We start from the raw sequence: 19141 nt of genomic DNA on the forward strand, positions 1-19141 counted from the left end.
CAGGGCTCAACGGTCACAGTCAGGTCTGTTCTGTCTCAGGAGTCGTCCATGCCCGCGTTCATGGGTGTTGGGACTCTGCATGTTACACAAAATAGTCCTTTTAACCAAAGCTGCTGAGTGTGAGTTTGTCTCCATGGCTGACCCTCATCAAAGCGAGGCGGTGAAGGATGGGAGAGGGTTTAATAGTACACATATTTCCAGTTTTTCTGCATCCCAGGACATTGTTGTGGTCTATCTGCGACTGTTTATGGAAAAACAGGAGGCGAGCTCTTATGCCCTCACTTTTCTGTGTTGTGCTGACAGTTCAGTGTGGTCGGGGCATGTTAGCAATCAACATTCAGCCCTCCGCCTAACAAGGGGCTAAATTGAAATCACATTTGCTTCGACATTTCTCCGCCGGCTTTGGAAGAGCTAATGTTTCTCCACTGCTAATTACCCCGGGAGTGGCTGAACCCCGTCGCTTTCAAAGCTTATTCAAAGTACAAAGGCCCTGCTGAAGGACCTCACAGCTTGGCCCCGTGCCCGGACCTGCTTTGTCAACCAGCTGAAACGAATCATTTTTAGGGTTTACCTATTCACACAGCCATAAACAAATCAGTTGGTGTGACATCTTGAAGAATGAGGTGGTGGTTGGACTAAAGAAGCCAACAAAGCAGGGCAGAAGCCATTGAGGCCAGAGTGAACATAGTGGCTGTACCTTGTTTTCAACACTAGATGGTGCTCTTTGCTGTGAACTCAGAACCAAAGTGGAAGTCAGGGTTTGTCTGTAATGATCGTGAGTACATAACACTTCTAATAACTCTGTAGCCCTTATGTTTAATAGACTAATGTCCACAATAAACAAACATGAAATGAGAAATCACTGCCTTGTCCCTTATGTCCTCTTCTTCCCTTTTCCGTCTGACTGGCAGTGTCCCAGTGTCCTCTCCTTTGCCCAGTGTGTCCTTGTTTAGTGGCCAGCTGAAACGGAGCCCTGTCCTTATCTTTGAGGGTCTTTGTGTGTGTGTGTGTGTGTGTGTGTGTGTGTGTGTGTGTGTGTGTGTTTGATTCCCTTCCTTCCTCTCCATCTGTCCGGTGTTGTACTTCACTGTGCTTTTGAACCTCAAATGTGTAATCAGTGTGATGAATGAGACGTTTGTTCGACTGTGTAAATACCTTCATGTCACTTTTTTTTAGCACTAATAGACTTTGTTTGGTGATAACTCGTTTGGTCTAATTTCCACCGTGAGAGAACCAAATCCGACTGAGCCATTGCTTTTTTTTACTGTGACGCTCTAGATCTTTGGTGCTACTCCCTGTTGGTAGATCTTGACCCATGAGTCAGATTAAAAAAAAGCCCAATTACCTTTTTGTTTAAACACCAAGAGCTGATGGATTAAAAGACCTCATACACCTGCTGGTGCCACTTCTGGGTGGGTAAATCTCCGTCTCAGTGAAAGCAAAGGAGTTGTTTACAATGTGTTGGGAGTCCAGTAAGATGACCTGAGCTTTCTGTGAGGCTCTGACATGCTACAAGTTTAAATTACACCAGTGACTTTGCGGCACATGTTCAGTTTTTCCCAGTAGGTTTAATAGAATACCAAACCAGCATAGCAAATGTTAGAACTGACCCAATAAAGTGTTTGTAATTGGTACACAGCTTGTTTATGTGTGGCCAGTTTGTGTATTTTTCAAGGGGTTTTTGTCCTGGCAGCTAATTCGGCCCATGAGACCGGCAGAGGTCTATTTCAGAGACAGCAACCAAAATTTTAACGTCAAGGTCCTTAAATGGGGTTTTCCCATTGGATTCAATTTGGAATACTTCACTTGAAAAGCAAGTTACATTACAACTTAAGCATGTGATGAACAGATGACTCATGATGGGGAATACTACACAGCCTGTGATGACAGTTGTGGGATGTCTCTGTTGGGTGAGAAAACAACCACAGTGATGTCATTTCAGTTGGGGCTTGGAGACTACAGATTGTTAATCTGTATAAACAGATATCTCATTATGAATCGGTAGGAAGCAATACGAGATTCTGGGGTCGGAAGCATTCTGTTTTCTGTTTGTAGTCCGAATAGTAATCACATTGGAGTGGCGGGTAAACAGTCTTTGTGAAGAACCTGATGATGATTTAGCTTTTTACTAGCTTTTTAAAAATGTGTTTGCATTTATATACAGATTAGGGCTGCAGCAATATACCGGATTTAAGGTATACAGTGATGTAAAAGTTGACAGTTGCTTATCTACGATATTTGGAAAAAAATGCAACTGAACGGAGACTCTCTCTTTTCTTTTAATTATTTTCAAAGAGGGGACTTTTTACACATACTTCCATTAACAAAATGGTTTTAAGTTTCAATTCAAGTAATAAAATGTTTGTTCAACCAACAATAAACCTTTCATTTTCATTCCTGTAATACTTTGAAACCTGCAGTGACATCACTTATCTTGCGCTGCTTTCAGACGCCTTTCGCAAGTATTCAAACCTTTGAATCCTGAGCAAATTGGTGCGATTTATTTCAAAAAGATGGGGAAAAAGACAATTAGCAACTTGATAAAAAAGTCCCAGAAATTAAAAGAAATTAATCGTATATTTAGAAAACTATTTTTTAAAAAAAATCTAGGTTTAAAAAAAAAAAACAAGCTAGGAAAAAACTACATTTATATATTTTTTTATTATTACATTTTAAAATTATTTTACAAAATTATTACAATTTTTAAGCGCTCTTTCCAGGTAATTTCCTTTTTTGTTTATTTTTCACATTATTTCTTTTTTTTCTTTTTTTTAACAATAAAATCTATTTTAACTAATTTTCTTGTGTTCAATTTTTTCTTTTTACTAATTTCTTGCTAATTTTTTTGTGTCGTTTCTTCTTTAATCGTTCATTTCCCTCTTCCCATGTTTTTAAAAGAAATCATGCCAGTTTGCTCAGGTTTCAAAGGTTAAGGGTCATAAAAGGGTGATAAAAATATTACTTCTTTAATACAGTACCATGATCCAGTGAAACAGCAGTTTTTTCTAAGACAGTTATCGTACCGTGAAAAAACATTCTCTGTTCATAAGTGCCAGAATATTTACAGGAACTTGGACTGTGAGTTCAAAGACAGTTGACTCCACCAATGCAACTAGTATTTTACACTGAGTTTTTTTGGATGCAATTTAATCTTTTATACCTTCTGAATCTAACAGAGTTTCATGGCCATCTTTCTTCATCTTGGCTCCCCACTGCCCCCCGTTTGATTGGCCTCATGACGCCACTTGTCACTTTTGTCATTTGATTGATCTGGCCTGACGCTGATGGAGTGGGAAAGCACCGTTCTAAATTTATCCCCCTACCACCCACCCACCCCTCGAGTTCATGCCTGCTGTGGATCTAGCCACAACACATGCGCCCCTAAAGGAGGGTCGTAGATAGAAAGTGGGTGTGGGGGTGGGGGGTGTTAGCTGGCAGGGCCTGTGGACCAGTCTATCTTTATGTCCCAGTAGTCCTGTCCCACAAGCCTCCAGAGCTCTGACCTTCTCAGGGACTGTGGAACCAGTTGACTCTGAACAAAACAGGAAAGACTTTTGGCAAACGTCTAACTGTACCCACCTGAAACACTCAACTCTAAGACCCAATGGCTCTTTGAGAAGAACCCCAAATTAAGAAGGTATGTGGCTTTCATCTGATGACTGACTGCACAATTAGTTGTTCACCAGAGTTGTTGGATGACTTTGGGGGGGAAACACAGTTTTAATTTACCTTTTGGTGTTTGGTGGGAAATCGACTCAGAGTTATGGTAGAAATGATGTAATAACTATAAGGTACATGTAACTTTTTCTGATGTGACTTCAGTCCATGCTGGGTTTTGTATTTTGTTAGGCATACTGTTAATGATTGATTCCAGGTTCAGATACTAACCTTAAAATCTCTTGACTGGTAGTGATTCACTGGATTATCTTTACCTCCATAAGTGTATCTATCTGTGTATATGTGAGAGGAGGAAATGAAAGTTCTCAGTGTGATTTGGATTTTGGGGCTACTGAGCTCCTCCATGTGCGATTCATTCAGTGACTGGCTGAGGGGGACTACAGTTGCTCATTGTGCTGCACCTGCTCTCACTCTGTCAGGACGCACCGACAGAAATAGAGTGCTGCCTAACAGGGCAACACACACCAAACATTTTACACAAGTTTTTCCATTGATATAAGCCCTGTCTTTAATCATTACTCATGTCAGCGTTTTAGCACTGAGCTAACAGTTATTTGCATTGATGATGAATCTGTTGATTATTTTCTTGATTGATATTTGTTGTTTGGTTTTTATACTGTCAGGAAATGGGAAAAGAAAAATGGATTAGTGTTTCCTAAAGCCTGAGGTGACATCCTCAAATGTCTTGTTTTGTCCTCAACCCAAAGATATTCAATTTACTGTCGTAGAGGAGGAACGATACTAAACATTCACATTGAAGACGCTGGATTCAATTACAGATTAAACGATTATCAAATTAGTTGGCGATTAATTCAGTGGTTCACAATCTACACAACTACACAATCTACATGGCTGACTATGGCCTACACTTAAAGGGATAGTACAATTTTTTTGAAGTGAGGTTGTATGGAGCACTTATCCATCATCAGTGTATCACCTACAGTAGTAGTCAGTCAGCATGCCTGTTTGGAGAAGCAGGCTGGAGTCTGACTTAGAAAGTAAGCAATGTAATGCTGTGGATGGGGTCAGCAACAAAATGTATTATATATCACTTTAAGTGTACGCTACAGTTAGAGTATTTTCACCACTTCAGCTGTCAGACAGACACCCCTTTCCGAACGGAAAGCTGCTAATGGCTTCAGTTCCCCATCTATGCTTTCGTCAAAGCCACCAGACTCTATTGACAACCTCATCTCACTCCAAAATAGTTGAAATCTGGTGCTTGGGCAGTGACTTCTGGCGTCTGGCACCGACGAAAAAAGCTGTCCTTTCACGTCAGCATGATGCGCGGTTGGTTGCTGTTAGAGTTAAACTGCAGCTGGTGACGTCAGGGGCAAACAAAGCGGGACAAGAACAAAAGTTAGGAAGGCGAAAATCCAAGATGTGGGCAGGAGGGGTGACTTTCACCCAGGAGAGCGGTGTTTGTGTCCTGTAAGATTATAAAGCCAAACCCTGTTCTTTTTTCCTAAACCTGACCATGTGCGTTGAAGAAAAAAAAAAAAGTCGATTTGTGGTGTTGTACCGATGTACGTTCATTTTGAAACAGACCTTATATAACAGTAAATTGGCTTTGAAAATATAAGTGTAGTTTGAAAGAACAGGCAGAACTTGACACGGCGTCCCAGAATATCAACAACCAACGCACACAGGATACCTTGCAAGTCGTGGACGTGGAAAGCCCCTGACTAAACACCGATATGTGACGAAGTCAGAGTGAGAATGTGTTGCCATTGACAAAACGGTCTTTTTAGCACAATGAAGACGGGAGCTGCTGGTCTACTGCTGCTTTGATCAGTTAGTTAGTTTGTGTTATTGTGTGACTTTGGTGAATCCAAACTAATCCTTTAAACCCTGGCGAGTCTGGCTTTGAAGAGAGCGATATAATGACTTAATTTTCCCGTTGGAACTCACTGTATGGCATTGAGGGAAAGCAGTACTCTCAATATAGTGTACACTTAAACTGATGTTGACTTTTCTCAGGTGGCTAAAATATGTTAACGTTGGGCATGCTGCAGTATGAAATATACTATCTACAGATAAGTACCCCCATCTGTCCCTTTAATGTGTGTATTTAATTTCAAAACCTGTGGTAGATTGTCAGGAAGAAAAACACCAAAGCCGTGTGTAATTCTGATGTTTAGCTGTTAATAATAACTCAAGATTTATGCATATCCTCTTGCATGCATCATTAAATCATGATGCCCTGAGCGATGGGTTTATTTTTACCATCCGCTCCAAATATACACGAGCCCTAGTTCACAGTTACTTAATTGGCTGAGGTCTGATCTGATTTCCGGCGTGGGAGGAGGAGAGGCAGAGCGGCGATGTTGACTGTCTACCGTTACACACTGTCAGTAGCTGCCTGCCTCTCTGGCTGTGTCACTGTCACTTTCCCCGACCGTTGCTTATGGTGTCAGACTGCTGCAGGGGGAATTGCTGTGATTTGACTGGCTCACTTCCAGAGCAACTGATCTCTTACTGGGGTTGAGAGGAAGTGCACTGTGTTCATGTGTCAGAGTATTGATGTATCTGTGTTGTGTCTGGGTCCAGGTAATCATTTGGAGAGCCCCGGTCGGAGTGTTTCATTTTCCTTTTGGGGAGTTGAGCTCAGGCCTCTGATGGCATATTCACCTGTCAGGATGGAGAGCTTGTTCCTGTCAGTTTACCGGGAGCTGCTCTATCAAAGGACACATAACTGCGAGGAAGACCCACAGCAGTGTGTTCGCAGGCTTCACAGACAACAGAGACAAGCAGTCGAGCCTGTATGTGGATTAATGCCTCACTGACCAAAGCACCATGACTGAACATGTCTCATGCTGCTGTTAAAAGCCTTATTTTAGCCTGGACTTCCCCTTGTCAACAGCTAGGGACCAAACACAGGGTGGACAAGTTAAATAGGGCTGAGACTTAGCTAAGACACACAGTTTGCTCTGTAGTTAACGTCACACTTTACTCCCCAAATGACCATTTCTATATCGGATATTTACACTGAGTCACTTTACTCGTCCAAAGTTGTTGCATTTCTATAAATAAATACAACCTCACATTGAGTCAATCATGTTGCACACTTTCGTCGATCATTAACGGATTCGGAACAGGTTCGATTATATGTGTTCTTCACATCCATCAGAGTCTTTAGAGACGTTTGACCAAGAGGATCAGTGTGGAGAATATGGCGGCGGGACACAGCCCTGACAAGACGGAGTAACGGGGCACACAGAATCATTTCATAACTCCGATAGCTCACTTTCAGCAGGTAAGATAATAATATTCAGGATGATACAGAATGTGATAAAGCTAATACGACTAATGTGTAGCAAAGAGTTGTCTTTTCACGCACCTAGCTGTCACAGAGCAACATTACTTACTTGATCACTCGTCTTCATCAGGGACATGCAGCTTCACTGAGCTCTTTCCATTGCATTCGATACTTGGCAGCATGTTGCGCCTCTCCCCATGACAGGTTCATCTTTTCCAGCTCCAGTGTCACAGTTCTGCACCAGGTGCTTTTGGGCCTTCTGGATTTTCTTTAGTCTCACGTCACCAGCCTCCCTTACTTCGGAATGGGAGTCGGGGCTGGGGACATTTGTCTTTCGTTTTGTAATAGAAATGGGCGGGGATATCAAGACCACGTGACGGCACTGCCATAGGTGTGCCACGTGTGTTACATGTAACAGCGACGTTGCACTGCTACAATATAGTGGACAACAATTTTGGGAACAGCAATTCCGGTGTAGGCGGGCGTAAGGCACAGCTAATTAGCCGTTGGTCGAGGAAGTACGGAAGTACACAGATTTGGATCCAATCACATGTCTGCCGCTGGGAGCCAGCGCTAGTTCTATTACAACTTTCCTATGGGAACGTCGACAGACGACAGAGTCAGCCAGCGTGCTGATGTCATTGGCGTCTGTCTAAGTGACTAGATTTTCTTTTGCCTGTTGGTGTCCATCTTAAGGAGACTCTCATGATCCAGCCTGTTCCTTTCTTAGCACATGGTCTGGCCATCTCAAACGTCTGTGTGTAATCTCTGTGGTGATGATCTGTCTACCTGTTTCTGTGTACAGTTGAAGGAATTCTCATCATGTCTGTTTTGACCACTCACCAACTTTCACCAACAGAACAACATTAGCATGTATTTAAAGTTGTTGCCTGATGACTTTGAGTCCAGCTCTACTTTTAGCTTTGTTTTGCTCTCCATCAGGGGACATATCAGCCTCTGTAGCTGCTAGTTGTTCCAACATGTTCACCACCTACTTCCTAACTTTGTGTTTGGTTCTGGGCAGTATTGATTTGCGCAGCTAAACCATATTGACACACCACTGTCCCATGTAGCACAGGAGTGCTGGTTGGTTTCTGGCAAAATACAGTGAAGCTGTGATGTATAATTTGCAGTGTGTGCTGTACCAGCAGGTCACTGTAACGCTGTACCAGCAGGTCATTGTAGCACTGCTGACCAGCAGCTAAAAACCAAAAGATGTTCATTGGACATTGGAGAAGGTGTAACCAGGAAATGATTGACAGAAAGACACTTAATTAATCATCAATATTATGACTGCTCTGGTGGGGTCACAAAACAAGTGTTACAGTCAGGGTTGTGACTTTCCTGTCTGCTGTAACTGGATCCTTGTCCATCAGCCAGCTTTGGCCAGATGAGGCTGAAGTATCGCTGTCTATGGACCCTCGCCAGGCTTAATGTAGCAGCCAGGAGTCTTTCAGGAGGCTTAATCCTGGTGGTCTCACGTGGTGGGTCTTAAGTGCATATTTACACCTCTATGACAGCTTTTCCTGTATTTTAAACCCACCAGCCGCAGGTTAAAATCTAATTAGTGGTGGTTTATGATGAGCCACTAATAGCACAAAGGACTTTGAACTGGGGTCTTTGCCCTTGACGTTGACCTTAGAGTTGGGCTCTGGCACAAGCTGCTGCTGCTGACATGCATCACGGGCTGCATGAGTTTGCTACAGTTAGACAACCCCCCAAAAATACAAAGACGCAAAGTGATGCAAATACATAAAAAAAATTGCAAGTGTTTCCCACGACATCATTAGACATAGCATATGCTTTTGCACTTTGTGTTTTTCTACCCAGAATCATTTGGCACTGGGTATGTGCCATGTTACCTTAGTACTAAACTCATAAGGCCTTTTCCCAAACCAAGCTGTGGCACTGAACACAGCCACAGCAGAGTTGCATGTTTCATATTGACTTGTTTTTGGACCGTCCCTGAGAATTGTCTCTTCTTTGCATGAAGTCTGGCCTGACTGCTGGATTGGTTTTACTAGATGAGAAGTAGCTGGAAGGAAAGTCCAGACAGTGAAAGAGAACAGACCATCTCTGGCGACGCTGTGGGACCGCACTGCCAGCTGTGTGTTGACAATCCATCAACAACTCTTTGTAGACATACTCATGAGCGACTCATACAACCTTGGATAGGATGTGACTGTGGAAAGGAGGAATCAATTTGGTTTGGATCATTTAGGGAAAAAGATATCCAGGGACAATTTGAAGAGGAATACGGGCCATTAATAATTGTGTCACATAAGTTTAAATGCAACTTAACGCTACGCAGCAGCTCTCCGCTTCCAGTAATATCAATGAGGGGAAGCCGTTTTGAACACAACAGTAGGGGTATGAAGCGTAGCTGTCCATGTGAACGTGCACAGATTTTGACGTGCTGGCTTTGGCCAATCAAATAGCGGGCATTGCAGAAGCAGACAGAAGATGGAGGAGCTGATAATGTTGAACTCTGAATACCTGGAGTTATGCGCTAGCAACTTATAAGTGCAACCAGAAAAAAAAATGGGACTGAGATAACATTTCCACCAAACTTTGGATGACTGCTAAATTGTCCAAATCTGTAGAAATCTTTGGTCTTTACAGACATCTTTACAGGTAACAACAAGCTCTTACAGGTAGGCGGTTGTCAGGGCAGTTACCACATGGCGATCTGAAAGCAGCTTTACTTATTACTCCTACGCCTGTCAAACACTCCATGCTCATGCTGTAAGTAGGCTATACGCCTATGTTACCTAAGGGGCCGTACACATGGCGCGATTTTGCTCTCCCAAATTCATTGTTTTCAATGTAGATGCGTTGCAGGTGCACTCAAACACCAGAGTGTTCCCAAGCGCCTATTTTTCAGGGTGCAACGGCTGCACCCTAAAATAAACTGAGGGCAACTTTTGGAACGCAGCAGCGTGCACCACATGTCTTGCAATCTGGAAATCCATCGGTTAAAAAAATTTTCTTTTCTTCCTTTACCTCTGGAGGCACTGCCCAGTAGTTTCTTGACTAATGGAAGTGCAGGGGCCTCGGGGATCGCTCACTCCCTTCACTTCCGGCGGTGCCCCCAGTGTTACACTCCTACCTGCAACCCGAACTAAACGGCGGTAAAAACATTGCCGCTAATGCCATTTTTTTACTGTCGTGAGAAATGGAAGGTGTGCTGGTGGTTGCACAACGCTTGTAAGTTGTGCTGTGGTCCATGTTTTTCACATTGACGAGACGGCGTTTTAGGTGGAGCGGTGGCCATGGACACGGAGCTTGCTGTTTCTGTTTTCCTGGGGACACCTGCACATCTCGGCCCCCTGCCCCCTCCATTGTGACTGGCTAAAGCGCAGCATTGTTCAACCTCAAAGCCCCACCCTCCACCCCTCTGTAGTTGGCTTTCACACAGGGCTGCCGACAGATTCCACAATGTCAATTGCAGAATCTGTCTTGAGAGATTACATGTCTTGTGACGAGGAACAACCAATCATAGCCGACAGACATATTTCCCTTCATCTATGATCATCAGTCTGTGGTAACTATGGAGAAGTTGATCATTGTATTGTTTCTAAACATATTGTATTGTAATTTATTTCAAGCATGTTGCTCGTCGCAGAAGTAGGAGTTCAGTTGTAGTTGAGTTTTCTTTGGTTATCTTGACGTTCTGGCTGTCTGGATTGGAAGCACTTGAAAGCTCTCATTGCATTCAGATGCTTTGTTGAGGATTCCCAAATGAATGCCTGAAGACATGACCCATATGCAAATGGGTGCATTCCATCATCTGGTGACGTTTGGAGCTAGTGCTAGGTACTTTTATTGGAAAAGAGTTGGCAGGATATTGCTCTTACTGGAGCATTAGTCCAACACCTGGCAGGTCTGTGTGCCTATTCCTGGTTGCCAAACTGTTTTGGCGAGAGGTTTAGCAAAAGGTCAATCTATAAAAGTATTTAATATCTCTGGCTGATCAAATGTTCTAAACTGATCAAGCATGGATAAGCACCTATGCCACTGGTAACATGTTTATTTCAACATGGCAGACCTGCACCATGGAGCTCATAGTTCACTGAGTTCCCAGCTCTTACTGTGGAAATAGGTGTATCCTGCCAGGCGCCGATCAGTGCAGCTACATTTGGTTCAGCTCACCAATGGCAGCCTCCACTCCGCTGGCTCACCTCACAGTGTGTCGACTCTGGAGGGGAATGAGAGACACAAGCTTTCCACCGCTGTCTCTCCATCCCCTTAAGTGTTCCCGTCCTCCAGGATGACAGTTCTTGGGAAGGTGTCCGCAGCGCTCGGGGATGGAAACAAATTCCCTGGCAAGTGGGATCGATGGAGATTTCTGGTGCCGTAGCTCTCTCTCCTGACCAGATGTGCTGTGTGTATCATACCAAAGCATGCACATGTGTGTTTATTTAACAGCTGAAATTTCTGCGTGTGTGCGCTGACTTGGGTATTTATCTGTCCCCAGGGCTCCGTTTGAATCAGATAGTGTCGACGTGTGTTTCAGGCTCTCAGGTGCATCACATGCCTCAAGGGTCACATCATCATTGAGGAACAGATGGTGATATATCGATTTATGTTATTACAAATCGTGATTGCAGTTATGAGTATGGGAAGCCGTCTCTCTATTAGTTCCTCAATTACTCAAGGGCAGGAAAAGGAAAAGTCTTAAAAAGTCAGTTTGAAAAATGCTTTTTGGCATTGTATAAAGTTTTTTGGTCTGTTTTTGTTGTTTGGTGCATAATTGGCCAGAAGGAGACAACTTGACTTCCAATGTTCTTACCACAGTGACCTGAAGTTTAATAGCAGAAAGGAAATGGTAATAGCAAATGTCAGGTTTTGGTGTCGTTACCATGGCATCACAAGAGTTTGAAAGGCATTGTAGGAAATTGATGATGGCATTGAACATCACAGGTTGGTGATACATACTTTAGGAAAATCTGTTGGTGGAATTTTCTTGAATCTCCTTTGTTAAGACAAGGCAATAGATTTTAAATAAGGGACCCACCTTAATCCTTCCACTGGTCTAACTGAGGTACAGCTGATGCAGAGGGCCAAATTTAATCTGTGTGATAGGCCTCGAGGCATACATCACTGGACCTCTTTGAGCACTCCACCCGGAGTGACTGAGTCCCCTACTTAAGACCTCTTATCTGTTTTATTTTGGGAAAGCCACGCTGAGGTATGTGTGTTTTTCTGGGTGTTAATACACTGTACGGTGGCCAGAGAAGGTCAGCGTTGTCTTGGTGTAGCTATTTGCAGTGCGACTGTAAAGTTTCAAAGACTTAAGGCAGTTATGAAAGGAAGTCGATAACGAGTGTTGAAGCTTTTGTCCGGGAGTGTCTCTTGAAGTCTGAGGTCTGTCATGTCTGACCTAAGAGGCCTTGCAGGGGTCAGGGTGCCACTAAAGGTCCATATGCACTGTTATATTTAGGCTAGCTAGCTGACTCCATTAACACTTTGCATGTATAGGACATACGGCTGGCAGGCACATGGATTGATCAAAGTTTTGATGACTGTCTGACTCACATCTTTAGCGCTACATGAAGACGTGAGGAGATCAAAGTCGGGATTGGCAGCAGGTCATACGTCCGTTCATTGTGCCTCTTGTATTACTTTACAAGTGGTGCTCAGCAATATCAGTCAGTGGAGAGACTGAGACACACTCAACTGCTTTCATCTCTGTCTCTTGAAATTCACCTTCTTTCATATTTCATCGATTCATCACTTTCGATGACAAACTACTGAAGTACATGGACTAGAGCACAAGCACAATACATCTTACTTCCAGTCCTTCCCAAATTAACATTTCAGCTGCTGTCACTGCTTATATATCAACAGACACTTCAACTTTTCACAGTTCACACACTTGGACTATCCTCGGCTCTTCAACTTCAACTGAAACAACACTGCAAATCGAGTTTTAGCCTCAGTTTTCCTCCCTCTAACTCCCTTTATGTCTGCATATGAATATCTTTACCTTTCATTGTCTAGCCCCCCCCCCTTCTGAATTTATGGCCGCGCTGCAGAGGCTCAGACTCTGTTACGTGTCTGCAGAGACAGCATGGCCGTGCGCACTGGATCCTTCCGTCACTCTCTCGCCAGGCAAGACGGATATCTTTCCTGGGGGACGCCATAAATCTGTACTTTATTTCTTGGATTGCTGTGAAAGAGCCCAGAGCAGGAGACGAGCCCCGCTAATGCTTATTTCTCTCCCTCTCTCTCAACATACGCTCTGAGAGATTTTCCGAGCGTGGAGGTGATGCAGCCATTAAGCACTTCTCTCCTAGCAGACCTGTCGGGATGCCTCTGCGTGCTGGAGGTCATTTTAAGTGCAAACATGGACTGTCTGGAAGTGTTTATCTAATTATGACCCACTGACTGGCTGCACATGTGAGCTTGTCCAGGCTGAAATAGCATCCACTCTGAGCGTGGAGCTGTCTGAACATCTGGGGGGATGATTAGTGGAGAGGTGTGGCTCTGTTATTATGACATTAAACATAACCTGCCCTGCTCTTGGTGCTGGTTAATTTCAAGAACCTGAGCTGCCTCTCTCAAAGTGTTTTTCAATAGATCAACCTGATATGACATTGTTATTGTAAAGAACATTGCAAGTAACAAATTAACATTTTAACTGATGTGACTGCAAACATACAAACTGCCACTTCACCTGTTTGCAGTGAACACACTCATATTATTTTGGTGCTTCAGTGAAACTGAAATTTTAACTGCTGATGTCATTTACAGTTTAAGGAACATTTCAGCTCTTACTCATTAAATGAATCTCTTCTGCTTGCACTGACAGTTGTTTGTTAGTGACTGTTTTCAGTTTACATGTCAAATGACAGTTCGACTGCTTTCATGGCTCAGACATTTACTAGTTTAGCTGCTTTCATCTCTTACTCTTTAATGTTAGGTCAACGTCTTTCAATGCTTCTATACAATCCTCAAAAAGTCAGCTGTCTTCAGGGTTTAAAAGTGAAACAAAAATGTAAAATGCCTTTCAGCATTTCCACTTCAACTGCTTTCAGTACTTATGCCACATTTCACTTGCTGTCATGGCTTAGCTGTTGGCTGACGTTTCACTTGGTTGCATCTCTAATACCCGGCCACACTGCCTGCGTGATCAGTGTGGGTCACGGAACCTCCTGTATTTTTTTTTCGCCCCTCGGCTTAGCAGGTTAGAGCAGCCACACTGCTGGTGTGAGCAGTGTTGCCCAGGTGCGGCGCGACTGCTGCTCAGCTGCAGAACTTCTAGAGAACAGGAGTCTGCCTATTTTTTCTGTGTGACGTGCATTGTTTTCACAAAAAATAGACAGTGAAAATGGTCTTTTAATAATTAAAATGACTTCTTAAAACTTTCACTACAGTTTCACAATCTATATCTAATACAGACATGACAAAATATTTGAACTTAACATTTTCTCTTTACATTTCAAAATAAAAACCCTCTGACAACATTTCTGTGGACAGTATCCCTTCATTTGTTAACACAACCCTTTTTTTGTGCAATATTTGCAGGACCCTATTGTGGACACTGCAGACGCTTGCATGGCTCTATATATGAGTGGCGTACCGGCTTTTAATCATGGAAATTCAGTAGTTACAGCAGCAGGCAGCTCTTCAGCAGTGCCACAGCAGCAACACTGTCTTTGTGAACACCGCGTGTGTGTGAGCCGGGTCCATGTCATTGGTCCGACATCCCATTACTCCGACGGTCTGCGGTGCTGAACGGCATCAAGGCGTATTTCTGCCTTGATGGTGCACCGCGACCGGCTCTGGCTCAGCTGGGAAAGGCTTGAGGCGAAGCAGGCTTACGGCTTATGTGTTTGCCACTTTCTTTTTCATTTTAACCCACACCATGATCTTTTCTTATTTATTTTATTTTTTATTTCTTTTTTTATTTCGGAACAACGGGACTTCAGAGCAATGGGTTTAATATGGTCGGACCAATGGGCAGTTCCCGTGTGAGCCGCAGAAGCTCAGTGAAGTAGCCGTTATGTGCTGCTCATGCAGGCAGTGTGGCTCTGGTGCGACACTTTAAACTCCAATTTTAACATGCTTTCAGCAATTAGCCACTGATTTTGACTGCTTTCCACTCTGACTGACACAAACTCATTTAATGCTTACATTTAATTTAGACTTCATACTTTGTAATGCTTCAACTTCAGAGGCTTTAATGTTTAAAATTACACTGCAAATCCAAGACATATCACATGCAAGGAATTAACATTTTATGAAATTTTAACCTGCAGTTTTCTAGACAGTTTTCTTAAGAAAATGTGACTTTTTTTAGTTTTATGACTGCAATGATATTGATTGGTTTTCAATGTAGTGGCTCCCTGAGACCCACAGGTGATCATTTTAGTAGGTCCCCAATAAAATTTGTGTTTTCCGACAAATAAATATTAAACTCTTGTTGATGTTATTTTGTTCTAATAATAGAGTTTATGAATCTTTATATACGTTGTATTTAGAAAACATTCAAATGTCACATCTTGAGTTGAATATTGAGAGCTCTAAAATCTTCCACCCAGTAGCCTATCAAGTAAATAAAATGTGATATTTAGTTGTGACAGTGTATGTTAATCCATAAAAATGTAGATGAACTGGGGGCTGGCAGGTGTCAGGTCTGTGCAGAGCAACGTAACAATCACAGCAACACATTGCCGACAGTATGATCAATGCAAGTTTCACTCTCAGTGGTTTCTGCGACATGAGAAATACTTTCAAAATAAGTCATGCAACGCCAGTGTTTCTATGGTTTCAACATGAATTTGTTTTAGCATTTATTGGGAAAATAATAGGGTGCACCCTGTGACGTGTTGATAGTGAGTTTACTGTGTCCTGTCAAATTTTAATGCATCAAGGACTCAGCACTGTGACTGTCTGGGAGGTCTTGAACTTAAGGGGTTTGTAAATCATCAGTTCAGTTGAATCCTACGAAAGAATGCATGAATTTATTGCTGTTGTTGGTCTCAGTGTTGAGTTTCAATGTAACATGGGTTACATGATATTTCAGAGGCTGACATGTACAAAAGCTTGGGGCCATCATGGAATGCTTACATGTTTTGTCATGAAAATGTCACCACAAAAGCCTTTGAAGATCAGCACAAATTATTGTCGATTGTCAGCTTTAATCCAAAAATATCGCTCCTCTAATGGTCATTAAAACTTGTATGGGTCACAGTGTAGTTTCCTGGAATGCTCTCATTAAATGGCTGCATGTTTCCTGGGACATATCTGTTCCACCACTTTGTCAAGTTTTGCAGTGTGGCAGCAGAGATGGCTTCAATTTTCATTCTCATTGACCTTTGAACCAGTTTCTGGTCTCTGTGCTGTCACTCCTCCGACCATTAGGCTGGTTTATAGTCGGTGCGTAAGCATTTACAGAAGCAAACTTAAATCAGTTCGTACAGAGTCTCTAAACAAAGTAGATGGACCTCTTACAGGAAGGTTTGCCGCTGTCTAATAAGGCTGAAAGATTATGTATTTTTAACAGATCATAAATAGTTATGAAGTAGTTTGAAAACTCGTCTTCACAGCCAAATAATAATCAATGTCAGAGCTAACTCAGCTGGTTTTCCTCAGTTTGTTTAAAGTGCAGCTTCCTGTTTGACTCTTTGGCTGTGATATGCACCAAAAGTAATTCCTCTTAATACAGCATGCTCACATTCCTCATATCTGCTGTGTATTAATTATCACTCGATATGTAAGCACAGGTCTGGAAGCCAGATTAATACCATTTCTTTTAAGTCCATCTGTGCATTTTTAACTCCCGTACATGCTTCTTTGTTAATGTGCATGCTTCCTCTCAGGCCTGTATTACCACCTGAATAAATCCTACAATCCACCACAAAGATTAGAGAACAAGAGCAGCGTTGCATCATCGCAGCAACCTGTAAGATCTTGTCCATCCGTGGCACTAAAGGCTCATCATTGCTAATAACAGGGTAGAAGCTGTCGGGTGGTTTTGTAGGTCTGATGTCATTCCTGTAGCAGATGATTCAAAGAAACAAACATTACATACAAGTCAGACAGCCAGATGGTAGGCTGTGGTAGGTGTAGAGGTGATGTTGACAGCTTTGATAGTGAGATCTGTTCTGGTAGTTTGCATTTGATTAACATCATCAGTGATCGTATTTTATGCCCTTTAAAGGTGCTTCACAGAGCACTTTGACATTATTAAATAGTTACCACGCTCATTTAATAGAAAAGCTCGTAGAATAGGTTTAAGATGTTCATAGACTCTGTTTTCCTTTGAAAAACCACAAAAAGGTTGCCACTTGAAGGCAGATGATTGAAAAACTGACTGGATTACGTATGTAGCAAGAAAAAAACAGTATAACTTTGGGTCTCCGACATATTCAAACAAGCCCAAGCCCAACATTAGAATACTGCCGGAAGCTATTTGACCATCTGACAAGCACTTGTGATAGAGAATACTGGCGCCTGACGCTTTGTAAAGAGTTAAAGCTGAAAGCAGTTGAAGTGTAGTCAATTAAAGCATGTGAAGTTTAAGTTTGAAGTTTAGGATCAGCAGTTGTCTCGTTGTATGCAGGAACTGAAAGTAGTGTTAAGTTCACTACAAATGGAGATAAATTAAATGGACTGCACTTGTATAGCACCTTTCTAGTCTTCCGACCTCTCAAAGTGCTTTTACGCTACGCGTCACATTCACCCATTCACACACACATTCACACACTGTTGGCCGAGGCTACCATACATGGTGCTTCCTGCATTCACACGCACGCAAATGCTGATGTAACAGCCATCGGGAGAAATTTGGGGCTCAGTATCTTGCCCAAGGATGCTTCCACATGCAGCCTTGAGGAGCCGGGGATTGAACCGCTGATTTTCCGATTGTAGCATGTATGACGTTGTCTATACAATGCTTTGTGTGTAATATGTTATCAGGAAATAAGCATCAGTCTTCCATAGATTTTGCTGGAGGACCTGATGACATTTGTTGCCACGGCGGATGCCAACACATGAGTAGGCTGAACAGAGATAATGTGCGGGTGGTGTTGGCAGTTGAATGAAATCACGTGGCTAATAAAATGCTTCAATAGTTGGAAGAATCCCTCTCGAGACAAAGTTATATGTGGCCATATCTTCATGGTTCCCTATCCATTCATATTTAACTGATTAGCTACGACGCCTATGAGTCCCCACCACTCGCAGTCGCCATCTTTCTCAGCTCCCTGTTCCACCCATAGACAGTATAATAAAGATGGTCGACATGACAGCTCCCCAAAAATGAAGCCAAAACATCTCTATCGCCCCATGGTGGCTGGCTGCAGTATAGGTCACAAACTCCGCCCCTTCATGTTAGCGGACAGGACATGGGCCAAGCTAAAAACTTAAAGTACACCTTGAATAAAGTTTTGCCAAAGATGGTTGCTGTCTTTTTACGTAGTTCTTATCACACATAAATAGGGGTTTGACTTCACGACTGACAGCTGTGTGTGGAAATTGATGGGCTTGGAGTCAGTGATGCTGCTCGCTTGGTCGGACAGATGTATGGACGGCAAACTTGATGCCGCAGAAATTGCTACTGCACAGACTCTGGCTTCAAATGACGTCACCAGTGCAAGATGGCAGCAGCCGTACCTGGTGTATTTTGGCTTCATTTTTGTACAGTGGGAAGAAGTGGCGACTCTTTTTCTGTCTTTATATACAATCTATGGTTCCACCAGTAGAGACTGACCTCTGGTGGTGCAAGCTGTGCACTACAATAAATCGCTGCAATGCAGCATCTCCATATCAGTTTGATAAAAAGGTGAGTGTCTGTGGTTTTGACAGTATCGAAAATCATACCCTCAGGACTCCTGAATACCCTGGTGTACCATAATACTTTGATATTGCCTGAACCTAATAGTAACTGAACTGCAGGTAGGAGGGGTGAAGAGCAATGAGAACTGTAAAGAGTGAGTGGTGACTGAAATTCAAGCGAAACGATCACAAACTAGAAAAGTTTGGCTAGCATCAATTAAAAGTTTTTGTTTGACGCTAGCCTCTTCAGCTCACTTGTTTCCATTTAAACTACTCCAGATGGCATTCACCACCAGATCTAAGGTCAAAAGATCATCAATAATAATTATTACCTTATTAATACATGACTTTATGAATCATCTGCTGTAAGTCTGGCAGTAAGTTTGATGAATTACAGTCCGGCTCAGCCCTGAAGGTATG

The 19141-nt window shown here is 42.7% G+C and overlaps 1 protein-coding gene across 3 annotated transcripts in view; it reads left to right on the top strand.

Annotated features, from left to right (window-relative positions):
• The window catches only part of svila (supervillin a), a 108778-nt gene that overhangs the window by 20168 nt on the left and 69469 nt on the right, over positions 1-19141 (top strand). Inside the window, exon 1 of one of the 3 annotated variants that reach the window (XM_049564730.1) lies at positions 3479-3637. The exons of the other annotated variants lie outside the window; for them this stretch is intronic. The gene's annotated coding sequence lies outside the window, so the exon portion shown is untranslated. Of the gene's footprint in view, positions 1-3478; positions 3638-19141 lie in introns of those variants that run through there. 3 annotated transcript variants of the gene reach the window in all.

The sequence above is a fragment of the Epinephelus fuscoguttatus genome, linkage group LG21 (assembly GCF_011397635.1).
Source record: "Epinephelus fuscoguttatus linkage group LG21, E.fuscoguttatus.final_Chr_v1".
NCBI classification, from domain to species: Eukaryota; Metazoa; Chordata; class Actinopteri; order Perciformes; family Serranidae; genus Epinephelus; species Epinephelus fuscoguttatus.